General features: G+C 40.8%; 1 protein-coding gene across 4 annotated transcripts in view; it reads right to left on the bottom strand.

Moving 5' to 3' along the window:
- KSR2 (kinase suppressor of ras 2) overlaps positions 1 to 12,948 on the bottom strand; it is a 287,053-nt gene that overhangs the window by 41,633 nt on the left and 232,472 nt on the right. The window lies entirely within an intron of this gene.

The raw sequence follows: 12,948 nt of genomic DNA, 5'->3' as shown, positions 1-12,948 counted from the left end.
ACGCCAGATACCTCGAAGATCGAGGCGTGGCATAGATTTATAGATGACGTCTTTGTGATCTGGCGGGGCCCCCCTGAGAATTTCATGAGTTTTGTGAAGGATCTCAACATCAATCCAATAGGCTTACGTTTCACCCATGAGAGCTCAGACAAGAGCCTACCATTTCTTGATGTACGCATCACCATAGACAAAGATCGAGCCCTGACAACAGAGATTTTTCGTAAGACCACCTCAACAAATTCTTTGTTGAGATGGGAAAGCAGTCACCCGATACCCCTAAAACGTGGCATTCCAAGGGGGCAGTATCTGCGCCTGAGGAGGAATTGCTCGGACACAAAAATTTTCATCAAACAAGCAAATGACCTGCGTCTCAGATTTCAGGCAAAGGGATACCCTGATAAGATCCTAAGGGCAGCATACCAAAATGCGCTCCAGAAAGATCGGCAAGAACTACTCAAAAAACAAACTGAGAAAAAGGAGGAGAAGCTCATTAGACTAATTACAACATTTGATAATGGAGCCAGTGATGCTAAAAGGGTACTGGAGAGGCATTGGGACATTTTGTTAATGGACCCCGACATAAGGAAAGTAGTGAGCCCCCATGTAACGGTAACCTACAGAAAGGGGCGTTCATTAAAGGACAGGCTGGTCCACAGCCACTACACTCAAGGTCAAAACAGCACATGGCTGGATAGGCCGACCAGAATTACTGGTAGCTTTAGGTGTAGTGGATGCGTCGCCTGCCCTCAGATACTAAGATGTGATTCATTCACATCCACAGTTACAGGTACCACCTACAAGATAAAACAATTCATAAACTGCAAAACACAAGGGGTGGTATATCGAGCAGTTTGTGAATGCAGGATTGAATATGTAGGGAAGACCATCTGTGAATTGAGAAGGAGAGTGGGAGCGCACTTAGGGGATATCGCACATAAAAGAGATACACCCCTGGCCCGTCATATCAATCTGGTTCATAATGGTGATGTGAGTAAAATTAAATTCCATGGAATTGAGGCAGTACAGAAACCAGTGAGGGGGGAGGACTGGGACAGAATAATTTTACAACGGGAGACTAAATGGATCTTCCTTCTGGACACCGTCGCCCCTAAAGGACTCAATGAGATGTTGAATTTTACTTCCTTTTTATAGAACAACTTCTCCACATTATGTACCTATATAGTAGTGGAGCATTTCATTATATATCAGAAAGCCAATGATTACTGTAAGTGACTTATCTGTAATGATTACTGTAAGTGACTTATCGCCTCCGACAACCTTCTTTAAGTATGTGTGTTCTCAAAAGTGATTTATCGCCTCCGATAACCCTCTTGAAGTATGTGTGTCCTCACACATCCATACAAAAGTATATAGGCGCCTAATTGTACGACTCTTCAGAAGCCAAAAAATATAATGCCGTGATCCAGAGTATAGGCCTTTATTTTATAATCCTTAGCAACTTAGCCAAGGGAGCATGGTATTATCTGTAAAACAAAACTGTGCATAATTAGCATCTTTCTTGCGGATCTAATGCGGTTAAGCTGCTGGATAGAATGGTCCCTTTTCCCGCCCACTCAATAGCAGAAACAGACCTGATTGGCTGAACGCTGAGTGACGGGAGGGAACCCTGTCAGTGACGATGGAAGTGTGATGACACGTCGCTCATCGCGTCCCTAGTTACAGACTCCGCCCACGGCCCCACGTGATCGCTACAGGATCACATGACCGGCCTGTAGGAGGTCAGTGGGCGGGCCGACATGGCTATTTTAGGCGCGTGCGCACAAAATATGGCGCCGACGCCAGTGAACAACTTAGTGCCTAGCCGGACAGATTCGGGTAGTAATGAGCCACTGCTCACACCCGATTCATTTGATAATGCATTAGGGCCAACGCCTGCAATCAATAAGTGGGGTTGCCGCGGTCTTGGCAACTCATGACACGCTGCAACCTGCAGAAAGTTTGTTTCCCCTGAGGAGTGCACACGACGGTGTACGAAACGCGTAGGGAAGAGGACTCAATAATAACCTTGAAGTACAGGGTGCAATAGTCTGCATACAGGGTCAGTATTGGGGACCGCCCTTGTAAGGGCTGGGAGTCACTAACAACGGGAGTAGGACTGCAGTAAGGGCAATAACAGGGTAAGTCGGAATACTTCCCTACAGAAGTGCTGATAAATCCAACCCGTTCCAGTGAAGATTGGTGAGACCAAACCTTTTCTATCTCCCTTACTTAATGCAATGCTGTACTCATGTTATGCATAAATGTATATAATGTGCATCCGTTGACCTATTGATCTATTCTGATCTCTTATGATCAATATACTAGGCATTTTTTAGACATTTGTATTTTCGTTATCAATTTTATTGGAAACTTGTGAATAAAAGTTATGTTTTATTAGATTTTTTGGATTGCATTCTGCTGTTTATATGCTTGAGATTTGTTGAATGCTGCAGGCCATTTGTTTTTGAGACTACAATTGTCATGGTGAACAATAAGGAGTAGTTTCGTTAGCTGCTAACTGATTGAATTGAGTATTTTCCTCTGGACATGGCTGGCTTCTTGGCAACAGGATTGGACACACAGAACTGGTTAGCAGAGGCTAAGGAGGTGTTCTCAGATAAAGACTTTGTGCAGAAAAAATACACACCGACTTTTGCAGCTGCATTTAAAGAACTCAATAAAATATATAGAGAAAGGATAACCTCGTGGTGGGAGGTTCAATCACTAGAAAGTTACTTGAAAAATTCAATAGTACCAAGAGGGCTAAGGATCACACTAACTCCAGCACATAGGTGTCGATCAACAACTCTAATATCAAAGTGGGAGCGTGAAGCAACTAACAGCTCACTGCGTCTTATGCAATTACTACTAGAAGAAGAAAAAAAGATCTTAGCGAACTTAGAGACACGTTTGCAGGAACAAATTGAATTAACAAAAAAATTCGAGGGAGAGCCGGAGTTCAAAAATAGGGAGAGTGCCCTCCAAGCAGCTATAGAAAAATTTCAGTACCACGTAAAAGAGCGCAAACATCGCCAAAACCTGCGTGACCTTGAGGACTTTAAAGATAACAAAGTCTACTCTGCAGTTGCAGGTAGAAAGCAGGTAAATCGTGATACTGACATTTCTTCTACGGAGACAGAGAACTCTGACACCGACTCCTCTGTAAAACAACAGCGACCGAGGAATAGGGGCAGAGGCAGAGGTAGAGGGAACTATAGGGGCAGTAGAGGTTCTGGAATTCAGAACAGGGATTTTTTAGAGTATCCCTACCAACTGAGGGATCGAGGATTACCCGGGGCTCAACAGAAGGGAGGCCCGAAGTAGATAATACAACTCAGAGGGATACTAATCAGTCAAACGAGCATAGGGACACACAGATTATTAATCTTACCCCACTAGTCCTGACAGAGGCTCAAAAAAGCATTCTCCAAAAGGGCCTATCCTTTGTGCCCAGCTCAGACTTTGACCTCTTCTGTATGGTGAAGGACCTCAACCTATTTGTGCGAAAATTAAAGTGGCACAAATATTTTGCCAAACGGGATCGACAAATCAGTACTGAGATGGGTGTTCCAGAAGAGATACTCCCAGACATAAGGCTGTTAACAAGTCTAGCAACTGACAATATCCCGGCACAGACAGGCAGGAGTCCATTTACCGATTGTAAACTAAAAAGTACCCGCCTTCCCCCAAATATGGACGTTTCACCCATTGATGTATTTCTCAATAGGGTCATCACTGACCTAAGACAGGTGGAGAACTCCTTTAGCCAGTACAACTGTACAAGGGCTGAAATGGAGGCCTTAGAGTCACTACAAAGAGAAACATCAATCACAATTAAAAGTTCAGACAAAGGGGGAAACATAGTACTCATGTCAACCCCCCAGTATAAGGAGATGTGTATGGATTTACTAAAGGATAAAAACACCTATGAAATCCTTCCTATGAATCCTACTAATGCCTATTTGAGGGAACTAAACATCCTGTTGAGACAAGCTAAGAATGATGGCCTTATTGATGATTCAGAGTTTAACTTTCTGCTGCCAAAAAATCCGTTTGTAGCGACATTCTATAGCCTGCCGAAAATACACAAGGGGTTGTCCCCATTAAAGGGACGCCCCATAGTGTCAGGGGTAGGAAATATAACCCAAAATTTGGGGATTTACTTGGACAAGGTCCTGAGAGAGTTCGTTCTAACACTCCCCTCATATACAAGGGACACACTAGACCTTTTAACTAAATTAGAGGGCATTTCCCTGGAACAGGAACATATATTGGGAAGTGTTGATGTCGAGGCCTTGTATTCCTCAATACCCCATAGTATGGGCCTCAAGGCCGTTGCACACTTCTTGAGGTCAAGAGGAGTGCAGCAAGAGGGTCATAACAAGTTTATCCTAAGGGCTTTGGAATTTAGCCTTACAAGAAATTTCTTTCTATTCAATGGTAAATTCTACCACCAGCTCAGGGGCACGGCAATGGGTTGGCCTTGCGCGCCAACCTATGCCAACTTGCTCCTGGGCTGGTGGGAGGAAACCATGGTATTCAGGGAGGAAGACACGCCAGATACCTCGAAGATCGAGGCGTGGCATAGATTTATAGATGACGTCTTTGTGATCTGGCGGGGCCCCCCTGAGAATTTCATGAGTTTTGTGAAGGATCTCAACATCAATCCAATAGGCTTACGTTTCACCCATGAGAGCTCAGACAAGAGCCTACCATTTCTTGATGTACGCATCACCATAGACAAAGATCGAGCCCTAACAACAGAGATTTTTCGTAAGACCACCTCAACAAATTCTTTGTTGAGATGGGAAAGCAGTCACCCGATACCCCTAAAACGTGGCATTCCAAGGGGGCAGTATCTGCGCCTGAGGAGGAATTGCTCGGACACAAAAATTTTCATCAAACAAGCAAATGACCTGCGTCTCAGATTTCAGGCAAAGGGATACCCTGATAAGATCCTAAGGGCAGCATACCAAAATGCGCTCCAGAAAGATCGGCAAGAACTACTCAAAAAACAAACTGAGAAAAAGGAGGAGAAGCTCATTAGACTAATTACAACATTTGATAATGGAGCCAGTGATGCTAAAAGGGTACTGGAGAGGCATTGGGACATTTTGTTAATGGACCCCGACATAAGGAAAGTAGTGAGCCCCCATGTAACGGTAACCTACAGAAAGGGGCGTTCATTAAAGGACAGGCTGGTCCACAGCCACTACACTCAAGGTCAAAACAGCACATGGCTGGATAGGCCGACCAGAATTACTGGTAGCTTTAGGTGTAGTGGATGCGTCGCCTGCCCTCAGATACTAAGATGTGATTCATTCACATCCACAGTTACAGGTACCACCTACAAGATAAAACAATTCATAAACTGCAAAACACAAGGGGTGGTATATCGAGCAGTTTGTGAATGCAGGATTGAATATGTAGGGAAGACCATCTGTGAATTGAGAAGGAGAGTGGGAGCGCACTTAGGGGATATCGCACATAAAAGAGATACACCCCTGGCCCGTCATATCAATCTGGTTCATAATGGTGATGTGAGTAAAATTAAATTCCATGGAATTGAGGCAGTACAGAAACCAGTGAGGGGGGAGGACTGGGACAGAATAATTTTACAACGGGAGACTAAATGGATCTTCCTTCTGGACACCGTCGCCCCTAAAGGACTCAATGAGATGTTGAATTTTACTTCCTTTTTATAGAACAACTTCTCCACATTATGTACCTATATAGTAGTGGAGCATTTCATTATATATCAGAAAGCCAATGATTACTGTAAGTGACTTATCTGTAATGATTACTGTAAGTGACTTATCGCCTCCGACAACCTTCTTTAAGTATGTGTGTTCTCAAAAGTGATTTATCGCCTCCGATAACCCTCTTGAAGTATGTGTGTCCTCACACATCCATACAAAAGTATATAGGCGCCTAATTGTACGACTCTTCAGAAGCCAAAAAATATAATGCCGTGATCCAGAGTATAGGCCTTTATTTTATAATCCTTAGCAACTTAGCCAAGGGAGCATGGTATTATCTGTAAAACAAAACTGTGCATAATTAGCATCTTTCTTGCGGATCTAATGCGGTTAAGCTGCTGGATAGAATGGTCCCTTTTCCCGCCCACTCAATAGCAGAAACAGACCTGATTGGCTGAACGCTGAGTGACGGGAGGGAACCCTGTCAGTGACGATGGAAGTGTGATGACACGTCGCTCATCGCGTCCCTAGTTACAGACTCCGCCCACGGCCCCACGTGATCGCTACAGGATCACATGACCGGCCTGTAGGAGGTCAGTGGGCGGGCCGACATGGCTATTTTAGGCGCGTGCGCACAAAATATGGCGCCGACGCCAGTGAACAACTTAGTGCCTAGCCGGACAGATTCGGGTAGTAATGAGCCACTGCTCACACCCGATTCATTTGATAATGCATTAGGGCCAACGCCTGCAATCAATAAGTGGGGTTGCCGCGGTCTTGGCAACTCATGACACGCTGCAACCTGCAGAAAGTTTGTTTCCCCTGAGGAGTGCACACGACGGTGTACGAAACGCGTAGGGAAGAGGACTCAATAATAACCTTGAAGTACAGGGTGCAATAGTCTGCATACAGGGTCAGTATTCGGGACCGCCCTTGTAAGGGCTGGGAGTCACTAACAACGGGAGTAGGACTGCAGTAAGGGCAATAACAGGGTAAGTCGGAATACTTCCCTACAGAAGTGCTGATAAATCCAACCCGTTCCAGTGAAGATTGGTGAGACCAAACCTTTTCTATCTCCCTTACTTAATGCAATGCTGTACTCATGTTATGCATAAATGTATATAATGTGCATCCGTTGACCTATTGATCTATTCTGATCTCTTATGATCAATATACTAGGCATTTTTTAGACATTTGTATTTTCGTTATCAATTTTATTGGAAACTTGTGAATAAAAGTTATGTTTTATTAGATTTTTTGGATTGCATTCTGCTGTTTATATGCTTGAGATTTGTTGAATGCTGCAGGCCATTTGTTTTTGAGACTACAATTGTCATGGTGAACAATAAGGAGTAGTTTCGTTAGCTGCTAACTGATTAATACTCGAACGAGCATCAAGCTAGGACGAGTATACACGCTCATCTCTAGTAATAACATTTTGATCCTAGATTTTACAGGTCTACGCAAAGTTATACTAGATGCATAATAGCATTTCCTGACTTAAAAACTGATGTATAGCTCAAATTCTGTGTGAACATAACCTAAGAATAGTTTTATGAATACTGGTAGCAACATCTGGAAAATTCCATGTTATTTCAGCTACACTTGATATTTAAGGAGCTTTACTTCTTGTCTGGCTTATTTCCAGGACACAGAATGGGGATTGTCAAAGTATAAAAACTTGCTGAGCTCTTTAACATATTTAATCTGCAGAGACTACATGTTACATGCATAAAAGAGGAAATTCTAGAAATCCCCTACTTGAGGGGCTAGTGTTTGTTTTTTATTTTGTTTTTATTTTATTCCATTTAGACCATGCCTAAATTCTTAAAGCCACTTTTGATTGAAGACACAGACAGGATGGGTTGATTTTCTAAAACAGGTCTCACTAAATTTCATTGGTGATAAACATCTACAATGTTTCTCTGCAAAGGTTAAGTGACATCCACTTCTTATGTACAGCTCAGTGGATTAGCAAGTTGGCCATGACTAATTTTCTACCAGTATGTCCCATGGGAACTCAGCCTTAATGGGATTTTCCCACAAAAGAAAATTCTCAAGTCTTACACAAAAAAGATCATTTTAACCCCTTACTTTATAATTTTACTCAGTTTTATTGCTGTTTTAGCTCCTATCACTCCATAGGCTGCTCAGTGCAAAATCCCAAGGTGTGGGTGGGGATTCTCTAAGCAGACATATTATGATCCCTCTAGTTCCGTGAGCTGACAGTGTGGTTAGAATATCAGGGTCCAGGTTTAAGTAGACTTTCATTTAGCTTCTGAACATTCACTAGTAGCTGACACATAGAAAGAGAGATGGGACAGATGAGAGATGATGAAGTCCATGAGATACATATAACACACAATCACACAATTACATTTTCAGCTCTTCTAAATCTCTGCGTGACAATGTGGTTAGATTATCAGGGTACAGATGTATATACACTTAAATCTGGTTACCGACATTGTACTAACATACTGACACATAGCAAGAGAGATGAGAAGGACCAGAGATGATGCATGAGATGCCTATTATACAGAAGCATGACAGACAGAGGCTAACAGACTCTTATACTGTCAATCTCAGTTCTCACAGATATGTGCCTGCCTCCTCCATCCCCTGGATAACATATCTGCCTGGAGTTTGCATCTTCTCTATCCTCACCATGTGGTGTTTGCTAGCAGGAAGTGAATGTGTGCCTGAGCTCCGTTCTGGACTGCAGGGGAGTGGCTAGAGTTCAGGGGGCAGGGCTACAGGCACAGAGCAGATTGACAGAAATCTCAGCAGCATGGCGTCACACAGAAATCCAAGATTGTAACCCTGTCATGTCTAGAAGTTACAGGTTCGTGTCTAGGGGCAACTGAAATTGTGTACACCAGGACTGATAGAGACAGGTTGGACTTATATCTGTAAAATGCTGTATTTTTGTTAATAACAGTGAATTAGAGAATGTGTTATTTTGATATCCTAAATACATATGAGAAACTTGTCTTCGTGAGAATACCCCTTTAATCTTAATTACGTTTACCCAGATTTTTAATTAGTATACACTATGTTATTTATCTTTTTATCAAGACTTTTAATTTTACATTGATCTAATAAATATCAGCTTATTCTTGTATGAGGAAAGTGGCGATTATACAGGCTTACAATATTTAATAGATTATATCTAGGTGTATGTTCCAGTGCAATGCTTATACACTCCTTTAAAAGAAATGTTGGATTAATGAGGAGACAATAATTTATTTCTTCATTATCTTTTTTCCTACTCACTTTGATGAACCATAATTAAAAAACGATAAGAAATAAAAAAGAAAAAAAAACCCCTTCCTTAAGTATTTCCTTATAGCTTGGCTTACTAAGTAAAATGTGTGAGAAAGTGCAGCATAATAATACAGAGACACTACTAATTATGAGGTGTGGGAGATCTGAGCCAGAACAGGGAATATTGGAGATATTAAGGAATTCATAACTCTATTCCGGAGATGTATAATATGCCCTCTCCATATAGGAATTGCACATATTTTTAGACAGATTATGCACAGCGTACATATTGATATACAGAGAGATAATACTCAGTGGAGGGTGGAGGATTTCCATTTTCATGGTGACAGTTCATCAGGAGAGAGGGGAAGAATTTAGATAGCAGTGGGAGGTAAGTAAGTCAGGTCATTAAACTTAATAGCAGTAAGTGACAGAGCGTCACACACAGAGGAGTGGGTTTCATAGTCAATTCACTTCTCACCTTCATTGGGTTATAATGGTGTTTTATATCAGCAGAAGCCCAGTCACTAGATACCAAATGTGACTTTGAAAGTTCATTTTCTGATGGTCTTCTGATACAGTTGCTGTGTAATGTTTTTCCTGAACTTATTTACTAGATTAACATATGCATGATATTACATTTCTTAAATTAAAGAAGATTTATGGTTTTTAGAGAGCAAAAAAATAATCTCTAAAATATGGCTTTTGTTAACTCAATGAATAATAAGTCAATTAAGGGTTATAGTCAGTTGACCTCCCAAAATAGCAGGGGCAACTGAATGACCAGAGTGGCAACTAGCCTTGTAAGATAAAGGATGACACCTTAATCAGGGTAAGGGGTTATGCTATGTATAGTTCTTTTGGAAGTGATGCCTATTTTGGGCTTGTATAAAGTCATTGGGCTAGGATAGTGATCTATATGCCCCTATAGTGCTGGATAGTATAATGCCAAATGCTTGCCAATAATGCTTGCCCCATTTATCTATGGGTTTCCATAGGAGTAGGCTACATTATCAGCGGAACCATGATAAATCAATAGCAGAGTGGACTGCAGTTTGCTTAGTTTTCATGAAAGTAAAGCTCAGTCTGATAGTGTCCGTGCTTTTACTTTAGGTGGTGCTGGGCTATAAGCTGGCACTTTGCAAATGTATAACACTGGTTTAAAGCTTGTGCAACAAAGCAGAAACAAGCTGGGGCACTTTTTCCAATGTACACAGTTCTCAAATAGCTCTATCTAGTGAATAGATGAAGTATCATTTGTTGTCTCTATTGGACCCTTTGATCACATAATTGCCCCAAAATGGCAGAGCTGTCAGGTCTTTTCCCCTATAACTCATATTTCTCCTTAAATACTAAAATATTTTAAGTAAGAAAATGATTATGATTTTTCCTTTTTTTTGAAAGAACTAAAATGGAAAGAAGCTTAACAATGTATAAATAAACAACCTTAAAATAAGAACCATCAATAAAAATGGACCCTTGGCCCTTTAATGCCGATGCCATATTCTGTTTTTTAAATTTTTTCTTCTCCCCACATTTCAAAAGGCAGAACTTTATTTTTCAATTTATGCAGCTATATGGGGGCATGTTTTCTGTTGGACTAATTGTACTTCCTTGTGTAATTCATATTCCATGTGATGTAGTCAGAAGCTGGAATAAAATTTCAAATGTGGTGAATTAGCAAAAAACAAACCAACTGTGCCATTTTCTTATTGGGCTGATATTTACAGTGTTCACTTTGTAGGTAAAATGATATATTACCTTTAATCTTTGGATCAGTACAATTACATAAGGATAAGATTTAGACTTTGAAATTAAAATTGAAATGAAAAAGGTTTGAAAATATCTCATTATTCATTACTATGTATCTATAATATATGTGCTGCACCTATAGATATGTACTGCCACTTAGCATCACAGTATAGTCTATATCTGTCTACTAATTGTATTTATTTGTGTCTTTGGATACGCTGTGTCTGTCTACTCTGACACCTGTGTGATCTTATATGTTTTAGTGTTTGAAAAAGACTATGGGGAACATCTACTTAGGTTCCGAATGCTGCATTTTCGTTGGGTTTCGCAATTTTTTACCGTTTTGCCCTGAAATGCCCGGGGGTTTTTGCCGCACGTGATTGGATTGTGTCTCATTGGCGCCGGCTTGCATGCAACACAAATCGGGGGGGGGGCCGATGTTCGTGGACGTTGGACAATAAAATATTTGCTGCAATAAAATCTCACTTTGAATAAAATACAGTGTACTTAAATCTTTGCCTTGATACTTTATAGGATGAGCGGACCCTGACATATAGATGCCCCTAGCAATGGCTATAATTCTTAGAATATAATTCTCTATACTACTATGAGTGTATACAGTTAGAGTTGGGACAACCAAAATGGTTTGAAAATGTTGCTAAGCAACAGTCTCTGTGACAACCATTTATAGTAAAAGGATAAATTATATGAAAACCAGAAGACACTTCTGGGTCAGACTAGGATTCAATTCCCCCATCAAAACTGGGCTTATTTTGATACTAAATATATTATGATTAGTACAGTACAATATCTAGAGTAACTTCATGAAAATATTTGACCTTATGTAACACACAAAATATGAATATTTTACTTATGGTTTCAAAAATATTTGGTACAATACATAAAGTTATTACTTAAATGGAACCTGCCAGGCAAATCTGGCATCTAAAACCAAAGTTCCTACCTCATTTACTGTAGTGAGTTGCTGTTCATGATGATATTCAAATGAGTCTGCAACTCCTATAAATTATAAAATGACCTCCCCCCATTCTGCAATGTAATCCTATGAATCTGTGAATCCGGGCATTCCTGAGCTGTCCCGAGTCAGACTGCAACACCCCCTTCCTCCTATGTCCTCATTTGAGAAGATGCCACGTACTATCTGGCACTAAGTCATTTTCAGCAGCAGCTTTAAGTCTTATCATTTGAAGGTTAAAGGTTATCACGGATCAGAATGACATTTAAGCATATTTCACAGATGTTTGGATTGAGATCTGTGTTCCTTGGTAGCCACATCAACACCTTCAACTTGTCCAGCTCAAGGGTCCATATTTGGTCTGTAACAATGCTTAGGTAAGTGGAATGTATGAAAGTACAGTAACAACCACATGAACACCAGGGATAAGGTGTCCAAGAAAAACATTGCCCAGACCCTCATTGTCTCAATCGCCTAGAGCAGTGATGGCGAACCTTTTAGGGACTGAGTGCTGAAACTACAAGCAAAAGCCATATTTAAAGTAAAAGGTTTCAAACTTATTGGCGCCCTGAGGACACCAATACAGGAGAAAGAAGGAGAAATTTGTATTATTATTGTAGTTTCCCTCTAAAGTCTGGAGAAGGGGCTACAATGATAATCAAGCTCTGTCCACACCTCTTTGATTCAGGTCGGTCTTGAGTCCTGAATGGTGACCTTTGTGCTGGTTGATGGTCTGGGTGCCCAGAGAGCGGGCTCTGAGTTCCACCTCTAGCACCCGTGCCATAGGTTCGCCACCACTGGCCAAGAGAAACTACTGCCTGTAAACGTTCACATTGGCGCTCTGACCCAACTACAGTTATGTAGCAAAATGTTTAAGGACATGGGATATTCTAATGAGAAAATATCACTTCAAAATCTGTAAGAAGGAAAGGCAGAAGGAATTTGGGCCTCTGAAAAATAAAAAAAACAAACTTATCTACAGTACTATGAAAATAACCAGCAGAGAAAAACTACTATGGGTACATTTCCAATGCAATCAACCTAAGACAATTACCAACATTTGGATAAAAAACCATTTGTGTTTCAGTTCTTATACAGTGTATGTTCTGACAAACCTTTGTGAAAAGATCCAGTTGTTTTGAGTAGATTTTTTCCACTTTAGCTTGATTCTACGATTATTTTAATTCCAATTTGCAACCTTAAATATTTGATACACATGAAACTAAACAATATACATTTTGAAGCATGACGGATATC

The sequence above is a fragment of the Engystomops pustulosus genome, chromosome 1, assembly GCF_040894005.1.
Source record: "Engystomops pustulosus chromosome 1, aEngPut4.maternal, whole genome shotgun sequence".
Classification (NCBI taxonomy): domain Eukaryota; kingdom Metazoa; phylum Chordata; class Amphibia; order Anura; family Leptodactylidae; genus Engystomops; species Engystomops pustulosus.
The sequence above is the reverse complement of the archived record's forward strand: the minus strand, read 5'-3'. Positions and strand labels throughout refer to the sequence as shown.